This window comes from Oncorhynchus masou, unplaced genomic scaffold, assembly GCF_036934945.1.
Source record: "Oncorhynchus masou masou isolate Uvic2021 unplaced genomic scaffold, UVic_Omas_1.1 unplaced_scaffold_1794, whole genome shotgun sequence".
In the NCBI taxonomy this organism is placed as follows: domain Eukaryota; kingdom Metazoa; phylum Chordata; class Actinopteri; order Salmoniformes; family Salmonidae; genus Oncorhynchus; species Oncorhynchus masou.
Genome location: NW_027008139.1, coordinates 11,379 through 29,416, shown reverse-complemented (window position 1 = coordinate 29,416; position 18,038 = coordinate 11,379). Strand labels below are relative to the sequence as shown.

At 50.5% G+C, this 18,038-nt stretch overlaps 1 pseudogene; it reads left to right on the top strand.

Annotated features, from left to right (window-relative positions):
• Positions 1-16,131, top strand: part of LOC135532270 (myotubularin-related protein 4-like) — a 93,931-nt pseudogene extending 77,800 nt beyond the window's left edge.
• Positions 16,132-18,038: the final 1,907 nt, after the last annotated feature.

The window sequence follows — 18,038 nt, the reverse complement described above, 5'->3', positions numbered from 1 at the left end:
ACACTCCCTCTCGTCACACTCCCTCCCTCCCCCTCTCGTCTCGTCACCCTCCCTCCCTCTCGTCACCCTCCCTCCCTCTCGTCACCCTCCCTCCCTCTCGTCACCCTCCCTCCCTCTCGTCACCGTCACCCTCCCTCCCTCTCGTCACCCTCCCTCCCTCTCGTCACCCTCCCTCCCTCTCGTCACCCTCCCTCCCTCTCGTCTCGTCACCCTCCCTCCCTCTCGTCTCGTCACACTCCCTCCCTCCCTCTCGTCTCGTCACACTCCCTCCCTCTCGTCTCGCCACACTCCCTCCCTCTCGTCTCGTCACACTCCCTCCCTCTCGTCTCGTCACACTCCCTCCCTCCCCCTCTCGTCTCGTCACCCTCCCTCCCTCTCGTCACCCTCCCTCCCTCCCTCTCGTCACCCTCCCTCCCTCCCTCTCGTCACCCTCCCTCCCTCTCGTCTCGTCACCCTCCCTCCCTCTCGCCTCGTCACCCTCCCTCCCTCTCGTCTCGTCACCCTCCCTCCCTCTCGTCTCGTCACCCTCCCTCCCTCTCGCCACGTCACCCTCCCTCCCTCTCGCCACGTCACCCTCCCTCCCTCTCGCCACGTCACCCTCCCTCCCTCTCGCCACGTCACCCTCCCTCCCTCCCTCTCGTCACCCTCCCTCTCGTCACCCTCCCTCTCGTCTCGTCACCCTCCCTCCCCCTCTCGTCTCTTCTCCCTCCCGTCACCCTCCCTCCCTCTCGTCTCCCTCCCTCTCGTCTCGTCTCCCTCCCTCCCCCTCTCGTCTCTTCTCCCTCCCCCTCTCGTCTCGTCACCCTCCCTCCTCCCTCTCGTCTCGTCACCCTCCCTCCTCCCTCTCGTCTCGTCACCCTCCCTCCTCCCTCTCGTCTCGTCACCCTCCCTCCCCCCTCTCGTCTCGTCACCCTCCCTCCGCCACGTCACCCTCCCTCCCTCCGTCACCCTCCCTCCCTCCGTCACCCTCCCTCCCTCCGTCACCCTCCCTCCCTCCCTCTCGTCTCCCTCCCTCCCTCTCTCGTCTCCCCTCCCTCTCTCCCTCCCTCTCGTCTCCCTCCCTCCCTCTCGTCTCCCTCTCGTCTCGTCACCCTCCCTCCCTCTCGTCTCGTCACCCTCCCTCTCGTCTCGTCACCCTCCCTCCCTCTCGTCTCGTCACCCTCCCTCCCTCTCGTCTCGTCACCCTCCCTCCCTCCCTCTCGTCTCGTCACCCTCCCTCTCTTCTCGTCACCCTCCCTCTCGTCTCGTCACCCTCCATCCTTCTCGTCTCGTCACCCTCCATCCCTCTCGTCTCGTCACCCTCCCTCCCTCTCTTCTCGTCACCCTCCCTCCCTCTCTTCTCGTCACCCTCCCTCCTTCCCTCTCTTCTCGTCACCCTCCCTCCCTCCCTCTCTTCTCGTCACCCTCCCTCCCTCTCTTCTCGTCACCCTCCCTCTCGTGTTGACCTGTGTCCTCTCCGTCTCCAGACTTGTCTGCGTGAGTCAGACGACAGTGATGAGGAGGACAGTCTGTCAGACCACAGCGAGGACCGTTTCTCAGAGGGCAGTTGGGACAGAGTGGAGCAGAAGGACACAGAGGTCAGCGTTCCTCATAGTCTACTGCAGGTTTCTTTCTCTACTGCTTCTTATATATAACCATACCACAATACCCCACCACCCGTAACCCCAATACCATACCCCACCACCCCAATACCCCACCACCTAGCCCCCTAACCCCAATACCATACCCCACCACCCCACCACCCCAATACCCCACCACCCCAATACCCCACCACCCCAATACCTAACCCCAATACCCCACCACCTAGCCCCCTAACCACAATACCCCACCACCTAGACCCCTAACCCCAATACCATACCCCGCCACCCCAATACCTAACCCCAATACCCCACCACCTACCCCCTAACCCCAATACCCCACCACCTAGCCCCCTAACCCCAATACCATACCCCACCACCCCAATACCTCACCACCTAGCCCCCTAACTCCAATACCCCACCATCTAGCCCCCTAAATCCAATACCTAACCCCAATACCCCACCATCTAGCCCCCTAAATCCAATACCTAACCCCAATACCCCACCACCTAGCCCCCTAACTCCAATACCCCACACCTTGCCCCCTAACTCCAATACCCCACCATCTAGCCCCCTAAATCCAATACCTAACCCCAATACCCCACCACCTAGCCCCCTAACCCCAATACCCCACCACCTAGCCCCCTAACTCCAATACCCCACCATCTAGCCCCCTAAATCCAATACCTAACCCCAATACCCCACCATCTAGCCCCCTAACTCCAATACCCCACCATCTAGCCCCCTAAATCCAATACCTAACTCCAATACCCCACCACCTAGCCCCCTAACTCCAATACCCCACCATATAGCCCCCTAAATCCAATACCTAACCCCAATACCCCACCACCTAGCCCCCTAACCCCAATACCCCACCACCTAGCCCCCTAACCCCAATACCCCACCACCTAGCCCCCTAACCACAATACCCCACCACCTAGCCCCCTAACCACAATACCCCACCACCCCAATACCATACCCCAATACCCCACCACCTAGCCCCCTAACCACAATACCCCACCACCACAATACCATACCCCAATACCCCACCACCTAGCCCCCTAACCCCAATACCCCACCAACCCAATACCCCACCATCTAGCCCCCTAACCCCAATACCCCACCACCCCAATACCCCACCACCTAGGCCCCTAACCCCAATACCCCACCATCTAGCCCCCTAACTACAATACCCCAACACCTAGCCCCCTAACCCCAATACCCTACCATCCCAATACCCCACCACCTAGCCCCCTAACCCCAATACCCCAACACCCCACCACCTAACCCCCTAACCCCACCACCTAGCCCCCTAACCCCAATATCCCAATACCCCAACACCTAACCCCAATACCCCACCACCTAGCCCCCTAACCCCAATACCCTACCATCTACCCAATACCCTACCATCAATACCCAATACCCTACCATACCTTAAGGGAACTTTTTGACAATCACCGTATGGTTAGTGAGAAAGTCCATATTGGAAATGTACGGTCCCTTACTAGACGTCCGAAAACATTTTTAAAAATTCGGGGACGGCGTCGGGCCGAGCGGCAGGGCCAGACCTACCGGGAAGTCATCAAATGAACTTTGTCGGACATTCGGTTTTCGTTTTATAAAAGAATCACATTTTGGTCCATTTTTCCGCTATGCCGGAAGATCCCACAAGAGGGCATAAGCAATCATATTGCTATTGGACAAAACATCCCGAATCACGACGGGCCATATCTCGAAAACTGAAAATATTTCGAAGCCGAAACTTGGTGAGCGTAGGTTTGGCATAATGGGCAGATGGCCCCGAAGATGGCGTCTAGGCCTCAACGGTTTTTGAGTTATGGCCATATTTCTGGGATTAAAGGTCCAAAATGAAAATAGAGAAATGATTTTTTCACTTCACGTCAAAGTCAAGGAGCCTCCGGTGTCAATAAAAAAAAATCAGCCATTTATCTATCGTCATTTAAGAGAAATCGTACGATGACCAGATTGTGATGTTCAGATATAGGTGGGGTTTTTTTTCAACGGTTACAGATCCAGTTGCAGGGTGTTCATACGAATATTTTTAGAGTGTGCTGCGGAGCTCTGCGACATTTCTGTGATTTTCTATGATTTTCTGAAATAACACACACTCACTAAACCCTCCGTAAATAACTCAGTTCTTAACGTAAAGACTTAAAACTCAGGATTCTGTAAAGGCATACCCCAATGAGGATATGAGTTTATTTATAGCTTCCTGTGCCAACAGGAAGTGCCTTAAATGGTGTCATAGTGGCTGTATCCAAGGGTTAAAAAGGTCAGATCTTTTCAAAACTTCATATGTGATTAGGCAACCCTCCTGAACTGTAAAATCACTCATTTCTCCCAACAGATGTCAAAGAAAAGCTCTCACACACACACACAGCAAGGATGGAGTGACAAAGCGTGGTGTTTAAAGACACAGAGAGCAGGCAATGGCATAAACATAATCCCAAGGCAGGGCCGAGTCCAACGAGGTGCCCCTCTTGACCGTAGCTCGCTCGGTCTGAGCGCAGCGACCATGAGAAAAATAGGCCCACAATGATGCCTGCACCACAATGTCATTGGATTTTGGGTGACAGCGGCGGAACCGTTAGGTTTAGAAGGACAATTCAAACACAGGACTGTTCCTAAGGTCCTCCCGATCTGTGCAAGCCTAACCTTGACCGTGTGACATTAACCCTTCACAGTTAAAAGAAGGTGTTTACATAAAAACAGTGTGCATTGACTTCTCTCCCCATAGGAATACATTGCCTGCTCCCCTAAATACAACCTGGAGTCTATATGGGTTATAAATGCTGTATGAACCTGTCTTTGGTACCAGTTCATCAGGCCACTATAAGGTCTACCTGTGTCGATTCTAAGCTTCCTGGACCAACCGGAAGTGGTTCAAATCGCCCTAAAAGTGTATACCCATAACCTGCCTGCAGTTTGATAGACATAGTGCATTCAACCCTGTGTAAATCAGTCCGTTTTAATGGTAAAGACTTAACTCAGGATTCTGTAATGGAATACCCCAATGAGGATGTATGTTGAGTTACAGCTTCCTGTGCCAACCGGAAGTGCCATAATTGGTGTCTCATGGGCTGTTTGGAGGGGTTAAAAAAATCAGATCTTTCCAAAACTTCATATATATGATTAGGCAACCCCCATGAACTGTAAATCAGTCATTTTTCCCATAAAAATTCAAAGGAAAACTAAATCACACAGATACACAACTTGGATGGAGGGACGTATTATTGGGGTGCGTAGAGACTGACAGTGCCTCCAATAGTTAGCTTTGAATGATATCAAATTGACTGATGGATGGTGACTTGCAGGTGACTCTTGTCCATTTGCAATATGTTTAAGCGGTGAGGTACCATCACCAAAAGTGACATTCTGAAATCAACCCAAACGAGCGATGGAGAGGTACCAGAATCACTGCCCAGCCATCCCGAGGTCATCGGGCCAGTCAATTTGGCATTCCTGCATGATTTTTATGGCATGACAAATTGGTGATGGTGACTGCCCAGTTAACCATATGGCAAATGCACAGTGACTTTGCAAAAGTGAGACAACATTTGCAATATGTTTTAACAGTGAGGTACCATCACCAAAAGCGACATTCTGAAATCAACCCTAACGAACGATGGAGAGGTACCAGTATCACTGCCCAGCCATCCTGAGTTCATTGGGCCAGTCAATTTGGCATTCCTGCATGATTTTTATGGCATGACAAATTGGTGATGGTGACTGCCCAGTTAACCATATGGCAAATGCACAGTGACTTTGAAAGAGTGAGAAACATCACCAAATGGACATTCTGGAATCAACCCTAACGAGCGATGGAGAGGTACCAGAATCACTGCAGAGCCATCCCGAGTTCATCGGGCCAGTCAATTTGGCATTCCTGCACGATTTTTATAGCATGACAAATTGGTGATGGTGAATGCCCAGTTAACCATATGGCAAATGCACAGCGACTTTGCAAAAGTGAGACAACATTTGCAATATGTTTTAACAGTGAGGTACCATCACCAAAAGTGACATTCTGAAATCAACCCAAACGAGCGATGGGGAGGTACCAGAATCACTGCCCAGCCATCCCGAGTTCATCGGGCCAGTCAATTTGGCATTCCTGCACGATTTTTATAGCATGACAAATTGGTGATGGTGAATGCCCAGTTAACCATATTGCAAATGCACAGTGACTTTGCAAAAGTGAGAAAACATAAACAAATGGACATGATGAAATCAACACCACGAGTGATTGAAAGGAACAACAATCACTGCCCGGCCATCCCGAGTTCATCAGGCCAGTCAATTTTGCATTTCTGAAGGATTTTTGAGCATGTCAAATTTCTTATGACATTTGGCCCCCACAAAACATATGCCTTATGCACAAGTAAAAAAAAAAAAAAAACATTATGATAATAAAATATGACTAAAGTATGTTGATACAGTTCTTATACGTGTGTAACTGACACAAAATTCGAAAAAAATTCGAAAAACGGTCCAGAAAGCACTTTTTTAGGGGTGTGTGAAGTTTTTTATGAAATTTAGCAATTTTTGACTTTTGACTTCTGACTTCCTATGAAATCATATTGCAGATGGACAAAACACATGCAATAATGCGCAAGTAAAAAAAATAAAACAATTATGATAATAAAATTGGACAAAAGTATATTCATACAGTTCTTACACATGTGTAATTGACAAAAAAAAGCGAAAGAATTTCGAAAAACGGTTCAGAAAGCACTTTTTTAAGGGGTGTTAAGTTTTTGACAAAAAATCCATTTTTTCAAAATTTGGCTTTTGGATGTTGACTTGGAGTCCAATATCAATATGAAAAACCACGGTGGAGCGCACACGCCACCTGTTGGATTTTTGAAGTGTTACAACTGGCAATAGCCATATGGCATTTGAAGTAAACTTTGCATGAATCAACGCCGATTTGGGTGGTATTGACCAATGTGTACATGGTACTATGCCAATAATTTGCCATTCATTTTTGTCCACTACGGGGGTGAATTCCCTTACATCCCAATACCCCACCACCTAGCCCCCTAACCCCAATACCCCACCACCTAACCCCCTAACCCCACCACCTAGCCCCCTAACCCCAATACCCCAACACCCCAATACCATACCCCAATACCCCACAACCTAGCCCCCTAACCCCAATAACCCACCACCCCAATACCTAACCCCAATACCCCACCACCTAGGCCCCTAACCCCAATACCCCACCACCTAGGCCCCTAACCCCAATACCCCACCACCCCAATACCTAACCCCAATACCCCACCACCTAGGCCCCTAACCCCAATACCCCACCATCTAGCCCCCTAACTACAATACCCCAACCCCTATCCCCCTAACCCCAATACCCTACCACCCCAATACCCCACCACCCCAATTACCTAACCCCAATAACCCACCACCTAGCCCCCTTACCCCAATACCCTACCCCAATACCCAACACCACCACCTAGCCCCCTAAATCCATCACCTAGCCCCTAATCCCAATATCCAACCCCCTAATCGTAGCCCCCTAACCCCAATACCCTACCTTAATACCCACCCCCAACACCCCACCACCTAGCCCCCTAACCCCAATACTCAACCCCACCACCTAGCCCCTAACCCCAATACCCCAACACCTAACCCCAATACCTCACCAACCCAATACCTAACCCCAACACCCCAACATCTAACCACCTAGCCCCAATACCCCACCACCTAGCCCCTTAACCCAAATACCCCAACACCTAGCCCCCTAACCCCAATACCCCACCACCCCAATACCTAACCCAAATACCCCAACACCTTGCCCCCTAACCACAATACCCCAACACCTTGCCCCCTAACCACAATACCCCAACACCTAGCCCCCTAACCCCACCACCTAGTCCCCTAACCCCACCACCTAGCCCACTAACCCCAACACCGAGCCCCCTAACCCCAACACCTAACCCCAACACCTAACCGCAACACCCTAATCCCAATACCCAACCCCCTAATCCCAATACCTAGCCCCCTAACCCCAATCCCTAACCCCAACCCCCTAATCCCTAACCCCAACCCCCTAATCCCAACACCTAGCCCCCTAACCCCAACACCTAATCCCAATACCCTACCACCTAAACCCCTAATCCCAACACATAGCCCCCTAACCCCAATACCCAACCCCCTACCTCTAACCCCTCCCACTCTCCTTTTACCTTTCTGCCCCAGATACCCATCTGCCGCACACTGTTCTAATGTGTGTGTGTGTGTGTGTGTGTGTGTGTGTGTGTGTGTGTGTGTGTGTGTGTGTGTGTGTGTGTGTGTGTGTGTGTGTGTGTGTGTGGTCACGAGGTGGGTGCCTGATCACATGGCCTCTCATTGTTTCAACTGTGACTGTGAATTCTGGATGGCCAAGCGGCGACATCACTGCAGGTTTGTTAAGCGTCAATCAAAAAGTCGAGATGTCTCTGGATAAGAGGTGTCCCTGGATAAGAGGTGTCCCTGGATAAGAGGTGTCCCTGGATAAGAGGTGTCCCTGGATAAGAGGTGTCCCTGGATAAGAGGTGTCTCTGGATAAGAGGTGTCTCTGGATAAGAGGCGTCTCTGGATAAGAGGCGTCTCTGGATAAGAGGCGTCTCTGGATAAGAGGCGTCTCTGGATAAGAGGCGTCTCTGGATAAGAGGCGTCTCTGGATAAGAGGCGTCTCTGGATAAGAGGCGTCTCTGGATAAGAGGCGTCTCTGGATAAGAGGCGTCTCTGGATAAGAGGCGTCTCTGGATAAGAGGCGTCTCTAGATAAGAGGTGTCCCTAGATAGGATAAGAGGTGTGTCCCTAGATAGGATAAGAGGTGTCTCTAGATAAGAGGTGTCTCTGGATAAGAGATGTCCCTCATAGGATAAGAGGTCTCTAGATAAGAGATGTCCCTGGATAAGAAATGTCTCTAGATAAGAGATGTCCCTGGAAAGGATAAGAGATGTCTCTAGATAAGAGATGTCTCTGGATAAGAGGTGTCTCTGGATAAGAGGTGTCTCTGGATAAGAGGTGTCTCTAGATAAGAGGTGTCTCTAGATAAGAGATGTCCCTGGAAAGGATAAGAGATGTCTCTAGATAAGAGATGTCTCTGGATAAGAGGTGTCTCTGGATAAGAGGTGTCTCTGGATAAGAGGTGTCTCTAGATAAGAGGTGTCTCTAGATAAGAGGTGTCTCTAGATAAGAGATGTCTCTGGATAAGTGGTGTCTCTAGATAAGAGATGTCTCTGGATAAGAGGTGTCTCTGGATAAGAGGTGTCTCTGGATAAGAGGTGTCTCTGGATAAGAGGTGTCTCTGGATAAGAGGTGTCTCTAGATATGAGGGGTCTCTAGATAAGAGGTGTCTCTGGATATGATAAGAGATGTGCCTGGATAGGAGATGTCCCTGGATAGGATAGGAGATGTCCCTGGATAGGATAGGAGATGTCCCTGGATAGGAGATGTCCCTGGATATGATAGGAGATGTCCCTGGATATGATAAGAGATGTCCCTGGATATGATAGGAGATGTCCCTGGATATGATAAGAGATGTCCCTGGATATGATAAGAGATGTCCCTGGATAGGAGATGTCCCTGGATAGGATGAGAGATGTCCCTGGATAGGAGATGTCCCTGGATAGGAGATGTCCCTGGATATGATAAGAGATGTCCCTGGAGATGTCCCTGGATAGGAGATGTCCCTGGATAGGAGATGTCCCTGGATTTGATAAGAGATGTCCCTGGATTTGATAGATGTCCCTGGATATGATAGGAGATGTCCCTGGATATGATAGGAGATGTCCCTGGATATGATAGATGTCCCTGGATATGATAGGAGATGTCCCTGGATATGATAGATGTCCCTGGATAGGATAGGAGATGTCCCTGGATAGGATAGGAGATGTCCCTGGATATGATAGGAGATGTCCCTGGATATGATAAGAGATGTCCCTGGATATGATAGGAGATGTCCCTGGATAGGAGATGTCCCTGGATAGGAGATGTCCCTGGATAGGATAAGAGATGTCCCTGGATAGGATAAGAGATGTCCCTCGATAGGATAAGAGATGTCCCTCGATAGGATAGGAGATGTCCCTGGATATGATAAGAGATGTCCCTGGATAAGAGATGTCCCTGGATAGGATAAGAGATGTCCCTGGATAGGATAAGAGATGTCCCTGGATAGGATAAGAGATGTCCCTGGATAAGAGATGTCCCTGGATAAGAGATGTCCCTGGATAAGAGATGTCCCTGGATAAGAGATGTCCCTGGATAGGATAAGAGATGTCCCTCGATAGGATAAGAGATGTCCCTGGATAAGAGATGTCCCTGGATAAGAGATGTCCCTGGATAGGATAAGAGATGTCCCTCGATAGGATAAGAGATGTCCCTGGATAGGATAGGAGGTGTCTCTGGATAAGAGGTGTCTCTGGATAAGAGGTGTCTCTGGATAAGAGGTGTCTCTAGATAAGAGGTGTCTCTAGATAAGAGGTGTCTCTAGATAAGAGGTGTCTCTAGATAAGAGGTGTCTCTAGATAAGAGGTGTCCCTGGATAGGATAAGAGGTGTCTCTAGATAGGATAAGAGGTGTCTCTAGATAGGATAAGAGGTGTCTCTAGATAGGATAAGAGGTGTCTCTGGATAAGAGGTGTCTCTAGATAAGAGGTGTCTCTGGATAAGAGATGTCCCTCATAGGATAAGAGGTCTCTAGATAAGAGATGTCCCTGGATAAGAAATGTCTCTAGATAAGAGATGTCCCTGGAAAGGATAAGAGATGTCTCTAGATAAGAGATGTCTCTGGATAAGAGGTGTCTCTGGATAAGAGGTGTCTCTGGATAAGAGGTGTCTCTGGATAAGAGATGTCCCTGGATAGGAGATGTCTCTGGATAAGAGGTGTCTCTGGATAAGAGGTGTCTCTGGATAAGAGGTGTCTCTGGATAAGAGGTGTCTCTGGATAAGAGGTGTCTCTGGATAAGAGGTGTCTCTAGATATGAGGGGTCTCTAGATAAGAGGTGTCTCTGGATATGATAAGAGATGTGCCTGGATAGGAGATGTCCCTGGATAGGATAAGATATTTCTCTGGATATGATAAGAGATGTCCCTGGATAGGAGATGTCCCTGGATAGGAGATGTCCCTGGATAGGAGATGTCCCTGGATATGATAAGAGATGTCTCTGGATATGATAAGAGATGTCCCTGGATATGAGATGTCCCTGGATATGATAGGAGATGTCCCTGGATATGATAAGAGATGTCCCTGGATATGATAAGAGATGTCCCTGGATAGGTTAGGAGATGTCCCTGGATAGGAGATGTCCCTGGATAGGATAGGAGATGTCCCTGGATATGATAGGAGATGTCCCTGGATATGATAGGAGATGTCCCTGGATATGATAGGAGATGTCCCTGGATAGGAGATGTCCCTGGATAGGAGATGTCCCTGGATAGGATAAGAGATGTCCCTGGATAGGATAGGAGATGTCCCTGGATAGGAGATGTCCCTGGATATGATAAGAGATGTCCCTGGAGATGTCCCTGGATAGGAGATGTCCCTGGATAGGAGATGTCCCTGGATTTGATAAGAGATGTCCCTGGATTTGATAGGAGATGTCCCTGGATATGATAGGAGATGTCCCTGGATATGATAGGAGATGTCCCTGGATATGATAGATGTCCCTGGATATGATAGGAGATGTCCCTGGATATGATAGGAGATGTCCCTGGATAGGATAGGAGATGTCCCTGGATAGGTTAGGAGATGTCCCTGGATAGGAGATGTCCCTGGATAGGATAGGAGATGTCCCTGGATATGATAGGAGATGTCCCTGGATATGATAGGAGATGTCCCTGGATATGATAGGAGATGTCCCTGGATAGGAGATGTCCCTGGATAGGAGATGTCCCTGGATAGGATAAGAGATGTCCCTGGATAGGATAGGAGATGTCCCTGGATAGGAGATGTCCCTGGATATGATAAGAGATGTCCCTGGAGATGTCCCTGGATAGGAGATGTCCCTGGATAGGAGATGTCCCTGGATTTGATAAGAGATGTCCCTGGATTTGATAGGAGATGTCCCTGGATATGATAGGAGATGTCCCTGGATATGATAGGAGATGTCCCTGGATATGATAGATGTCCCTGGATATGATAGGAGATGTCCCTGGATATGATAGGAGATGTCCCTGGATAGGATAGGAGATGTCCCTGGATATGATAGGAGATGTCCCTGGATATGATAAGAGATGTCCCTGGATATGATAGGAGATGTCCCTGGATATGATAGGAGATGTCCCTGGATAGGAGATGTCCCTGGATAGGAGATGTCCCTGGATAGGAGATGTCCCTGGATAGGAGATGTCCCTGGATAAGAGATGTCCCTGGATAGGATAAGAGATGTCCCTGGATAGGATAAGAGATGTCCCTCGATAGGATAAGAGATGTCCCTGGATAGGAGATGTCCCTGGATATGATAAGAGATGTCCCTGGATAAGAGATGTCCCTGGATAAGAGATGTCCCTGGATAGGATAAGAGATGTCCCTGGATAGGATAAGAGATGTCCCTGGATAAGAGATGTCCCTGGATAAGAGATGTCCCTGGATAGGATAGGAGATGTCTCTGGATAGGAGATGTCCCTGGATAGGATAGGAGATGTCCCTGGATAGGAGATGTCCCTGGATAAGAGATGTCCCTGGATAAGAGATGTCCCTGGATAGGATAAGAGATGTCCCTGGATAGGAGATGTCCCTGGATATGATAAGAGATGTCCCTGGATAAGAGATGTCCCTGGATAGGATAAGAGATGTCCCTGGATAGGATAAGAGATGTCCCTGGATAGGAGGTGTCCCTGGATATGATAAGAGATGTCCCTGGATAAGAGATGTCCCTGGATAAGAGATGTCCCTGGATAGGATAAGAGATGTCCCTGGTGTAGGATAGGAGATGTCCCTGGATAGGATAGGAGATGTCCCTGGATAGGAGATGTCCCTGGATAGGAGATGTCCCTGGATAAGAGATGTCCCTGGATAGGATAAGAGATGTCCCTCGATAGGATAAGAGATGTCCCTGGATAGGAGATGTCCCTGGATATGATAAGAGATGTCCCTGGATAAGAGATGTCCCTGGATAGGATAAGAGATGTCCCTGGATAGGATAAGAGATGTCCCTGGATAGGAGGTGTCCCTGGATAAGATAAGAGATGTCCCTGGATAAGAGATGTCCCTGGATAAGAGATGTCCCTGGATAGGATAAGAGATGTCCCTGGATAGGATAGGAGATGTCCCTGGATATGATAAGAGATGTCCCTGGATAGGATAGGATATGTCTCTGGATAGGAGATGTCCCTGGATAGGATAGGAGATGTCCCTGGATAGGAGATGTCCCTGGATAAGAGATGTCCCTGGATAAGAGATGTCCCTGGATAGGAGATGTCCCTATGATAAGATGTCCCTGGATAGGAGATGTCTCTGGATAGGAGATGTCCCTGGATAGGATAGGAGATGTCTCTGGATAGGAGATGTCCCTGGATATGATAAGAGATGTCCCTGGATAGGATAGGAGATGTCCCTGGATAGGAGATGTCCCTGGATAGGAGATGTCCCTGGATAGGAGATGTCCCTGGATATGATAAGAGATGTCCCTGGATAGGAGATGTCCCTGGATAGGAGATGTCCCTGGATAGGAGATGTCCCTGGATAGGAGATGTCCCTGGATAGGAGAAGTCCCTGGATAGGAGATGTCCCTGGATAAGAGATGTCCCTGGATAGGAGATGTCCCTGGATAGGAGATGTCCCTGGATAGGATAGGAGATGTCCCTGGATAGGATAGGAGATGTCCCTGGATATGATAGGAGATGTCCCTGGATAGGAGATGTCCCTGGATAGGAGATGTCCCTGGATAGGAGATGTCCCTGGATAGGAGATGTCCCTGGATAGGAGATATCCCTGGATAGGAGATGTCCCTGGATAGGAGATGTCCCTGGATAGGAGATGTCCCTGGATATGATAGGAGATGTCCCTGGATATGATAGGAGATGTCTCTGGATAGGATAGGAGATGTCTCTGGATAGGATAGGAGATGTCTCTGGATAGGAGATGTCTCTGGATATGAGATGTCCCTGGATAGGAGATGTCCCTGGATAGGAGATGTCCCTGGATATGATAAGAGATGTCCCTGGATAGGATAAGATATGTCCCTGGATAGGAGATGTCTCTGGATAGGAGATGTCTCTGGATAGGAGATGTCCCTGGATAAGAGATGTCCCTGGATAGGAGATGTCCCTGGATAGGATAACTCTCTGGATAGGAGATGTCTCTGGATAAGAGGTGTCTCTGGATAAGAGGTGTCTCTGGATAAGAGGTGTCTCTGGATAAGAGGTGTCTCTGGATAAGAGGTGTCTCTAGATAAGAGATGTCTCTAGATATGATAAGAGATGTCCCTGGATAGGATAAGAGATGTCCCTGGATAAGAGATGTCCCTGGATAGGAGATGTCCCTGGATAAGAGATGTCCCTGGATAAGAGATGTCCCTGGATAAGAGATGTCCCTGGATAGGATAAGAGATGTCCCTGGATAAGAGATGTCCCAGGATAGGATAAGAGATGTCCCTGGATAAGAGATGTCCCTGGATAAGAGATGTCCCTGGATAGGATAAGAGATGTCCCTGGATAGGATAAGAGATGTCCCTGGATAAGAGATGTCCCAGGATAGGATAGGAGATGTCCCTGGATAAGAGATGTCCCTGGATAGGATAAGAGATGTCCCTGGATAAGAGATGTCCCTGGATAGGAGATGTCCCTGGATAGGATAGGAGATGTCCCTGGATAGGAGATGTCCCTGGATAAGGAGCGTCTGCTAAATGACTGAAATGTGAATCTAGTTGACTCTGTCCTCTTACTCTGTCCTCTTACTCTGTCCTCTTACTCTGTCCTCCTCAGGAACTGTGGCAATGTGTTCTGTAAAGACTGCTGCCACCTGAAGCTGCCCATCCCAGACCAGCAGCTGTATGACCCTGTGTTGGTGTGTAACGTCTGCTGTGACCTGCTGCTGGAGGCTAGGAACAGAGAGATCCACAGCCAGCAGCTCAAGAAGCCCATCGCCACAGCCTCCAGCTGAGAGACCAGAGAGAGAGAGAGAGAGAGAGAGAGAGGGCCCTTTACTGAATGGCTCAGTCTGGCCTGGCTTGGCTCGGTTCAGTTAGGACCTGGATCAGCACCATCTTGGGTCAGCTTTGGACAGATATGAGCCAAGTGCCCCATTCCCACTACCCTAACATGGTCTGGTCATGGCTGTGGGGGGGGTTGTTGCTCTGTGGGAGGGAGGCAAAGCTTGAGAATGGAGAGAGGCCATTGACTGCTGGGGATGAGAGACACTGATTGGAGTAGAAGAGGGGATGAGAGACACTGATTGGAGTAGAAGAGGGGATGAGAGATACTGATTGGAGTAGAAGAGGGGATGAGAGATACTGATTGGAGTAGAAGAGGGGATGGTAGTAAATGAAATGTAGGAGGAAGAGGAGCAGATGTTTCTCCCACTGAGTTTAACCCCTTTTGGTCAAACACATACAGTTTGGAAGGAAGGCTTCAGTGTCCTGCCCTATCCTGCCCTGCCCTATCCTGCCCTGCCCTATCCTGCCCTATTCTGCCCTGCCCTATCCTGCCCTGCCCTATCCTGCCCTATCCTGTCCTGCCCTATCCTGCCCTGTCCTGCCCTATCCTGCCCTGCCCTATCCTGCCCTGACCTGCCCTGCCCTATCCTGCCCTGCCCTATCCTGCCCTGCCCTATCCTGCCCTGCCCTATCCTGCCCTGCCCTATCCTGCCCTATCCTGCCCTGCCCTATCCTGCCCTGCCCTATCCTGCCCTATCCTGCCCTGCCCTGCCCTATCCTGCCCTATCCTGCCCTGCCCTGCCCTATCCTGCCCTATCCTGCCCTGCCCTATCCTGCCCTATCCTGCCCTATCCTGCCCTGCCCTATCCTGCCCTGTCCTGCCCTATCCTGTCCTGCCCTGTCCTGCCCTATCCTGCCCTATCCTGCCCTGCCCTATCCTGCCCTGCCCTATCCTGCCCTATCCTGCCCTGCCCTATCCTGCCCTGCCCTATCCTGCCCTATCCTGCCCTGCCCTGCCCTATCCTGCCCTATCCTGCCCTGCCCTGCCCTATCCTGCCCTATCCTGCCCTGCCCTATCCTGCCCTATCCTGCCCTATCCTGCCCTGCCCTATCCTGCCCTGTCCTGCCCTATCCTGTCCTGCCCTGTCCTGCCCTGTCCTGCCCTATCCTGCCCTATCCTGCCCTGTCCTGCCCTATCCTGTCCTATCCTGCCCTGCCCTATCCTGTCCTGTCCTATCCTGCCCTATCCTGTCCTGCCCTATCCTGCCCTGCCCTGTCCTGCCCTATCCTGTCCTGTCCTATCCTGCCCTATCCTGTCCTGTCCTGTCCTGGGGCTGTTGTCCTCCAGTGGTGCATCATAACCCCCCTGCACCTGTATTCTACTGGGAGATCCATCATCTCAACCCCCCCCCCCCCCTATGATGTACCCCCCCCCACACACACACTCTAGTGCCCCGTCACACACCAACAAGCCACTCTATGATGTACCCCCCCCCAATACACACACACACACACACACTCTAGTGCACCCGTCACACACCAACAAGCCACTCTATGATGTACCCCCCCCCAATACACACACACACACACACACTCTAGTGCACCCGTCACACACCAACAAGCCACTCTATGATGTACCCCCCCATACACTCACACATACACACACTCTAGTGCACCTGTCACACACCAACAAGCCACTCTATGATGTACCCTCCCCCCAATACACACACACACACACACACACACACTCTAGTGCACCTGTCACACACCAACAAGCCACTCTATGATGTACCCCCCATACACTCACACATACACACACTCTAGTGCACCCGTCACACACCAACAAGCCACTCTATGATGTACCCCCCCCCCCAATACACACACACACACTCTAGTGCACCTGTCACACACCAACAAGCCACTCTATGATGTACCCCCCCCACACACACACACACACACACACACACACACACACTCTAGTGCACCCGTCACACACCAACAGGCCACTCTATGATGTACCCCCCACACACACACACTCTAGTGCACCCGTCACACACCAACAAGCCACTCTATGATGTACCCCCCCCCAATACACACACACACACTCTAGTGCACCCGTCACACACCAACAGGCCACTCTATGATGTACCCCCCACACACACACACACTCTAGTGCACCCGTCACACACCAACAAGCCACTCTATGATGTACCCCCCCCCCCAATACACACACACACACTCTAGTGCACCCGTCACACACCAACAAGCCACTCTATGATGTACCCCCCCCCCCAATACACACACACACACTCTAGTGCACCTGTCACACACCAACAAGCCACTCTATGATGTACCCCCCCAATACACACACACATTCTAGTGCACCCGTCACACACCAACAAGCCACTCTATGATGTACCCCCCCCCAATACACACACACATACACACACACTCTAGTACACCTGTCACACACCAACAAGCCACTCTATGATGTACCCCCCACACACACACACTCTAGTGCCCCCGTCACACACCAACAAGCCACTCTATGATGTACCCCCCCCCAATACACACACACACACTCTAGTGCACCCGTCACACACCAACAAGCCACTCTATGATGTACCCCCCCCCCCCCAATACACACACACACACTCTAGTGCACCTGTCACACACCAACAAGCCACTCTATGATGTACCCCCCCCCCCCAATACACACACACACACTCTAGTGCACCTGTCACACACCAACAAGCCACTCTATGATGTATCCCCCCACACACACACACACACACACACACACACTCTAGTGCACCCGTCACACACCAACAGGCCACTCTATGATGTACCCCCCACACACACACACTCTAGTGCACCCGTCACACACCAACAAGCCACTCTATGATGTACCCCCCCAATACACACACACACACTCTAGTGCACCTGTCACACACCAACAAGCCACTCTATGATGTACCCCCCCCAATACACACACACACTCTAGTGCCCCTGTCACACACCAACAAGCCACTCTGTGATGTACCCCCCCCCAATACACATACACACACACTCTAGTGCACCTGTCACACACCAACAAGCCACTCTATGATGTACCCCCCCCCAATACACACACACACACACACTCTAGTGCACCTGTCACACACCAACAAGCCACTCTATGATGTACCCCCATACACTCACACACACACACACACACTCTAGTGCACCTGTCACACACCAACAAGCCACTCTATGGTGTACCCCCCCCAATACACACACACATACACACACACACTCTAGTGCCCCTGTCACACACCAACAAGCCACTCTATGATGTACCCCCC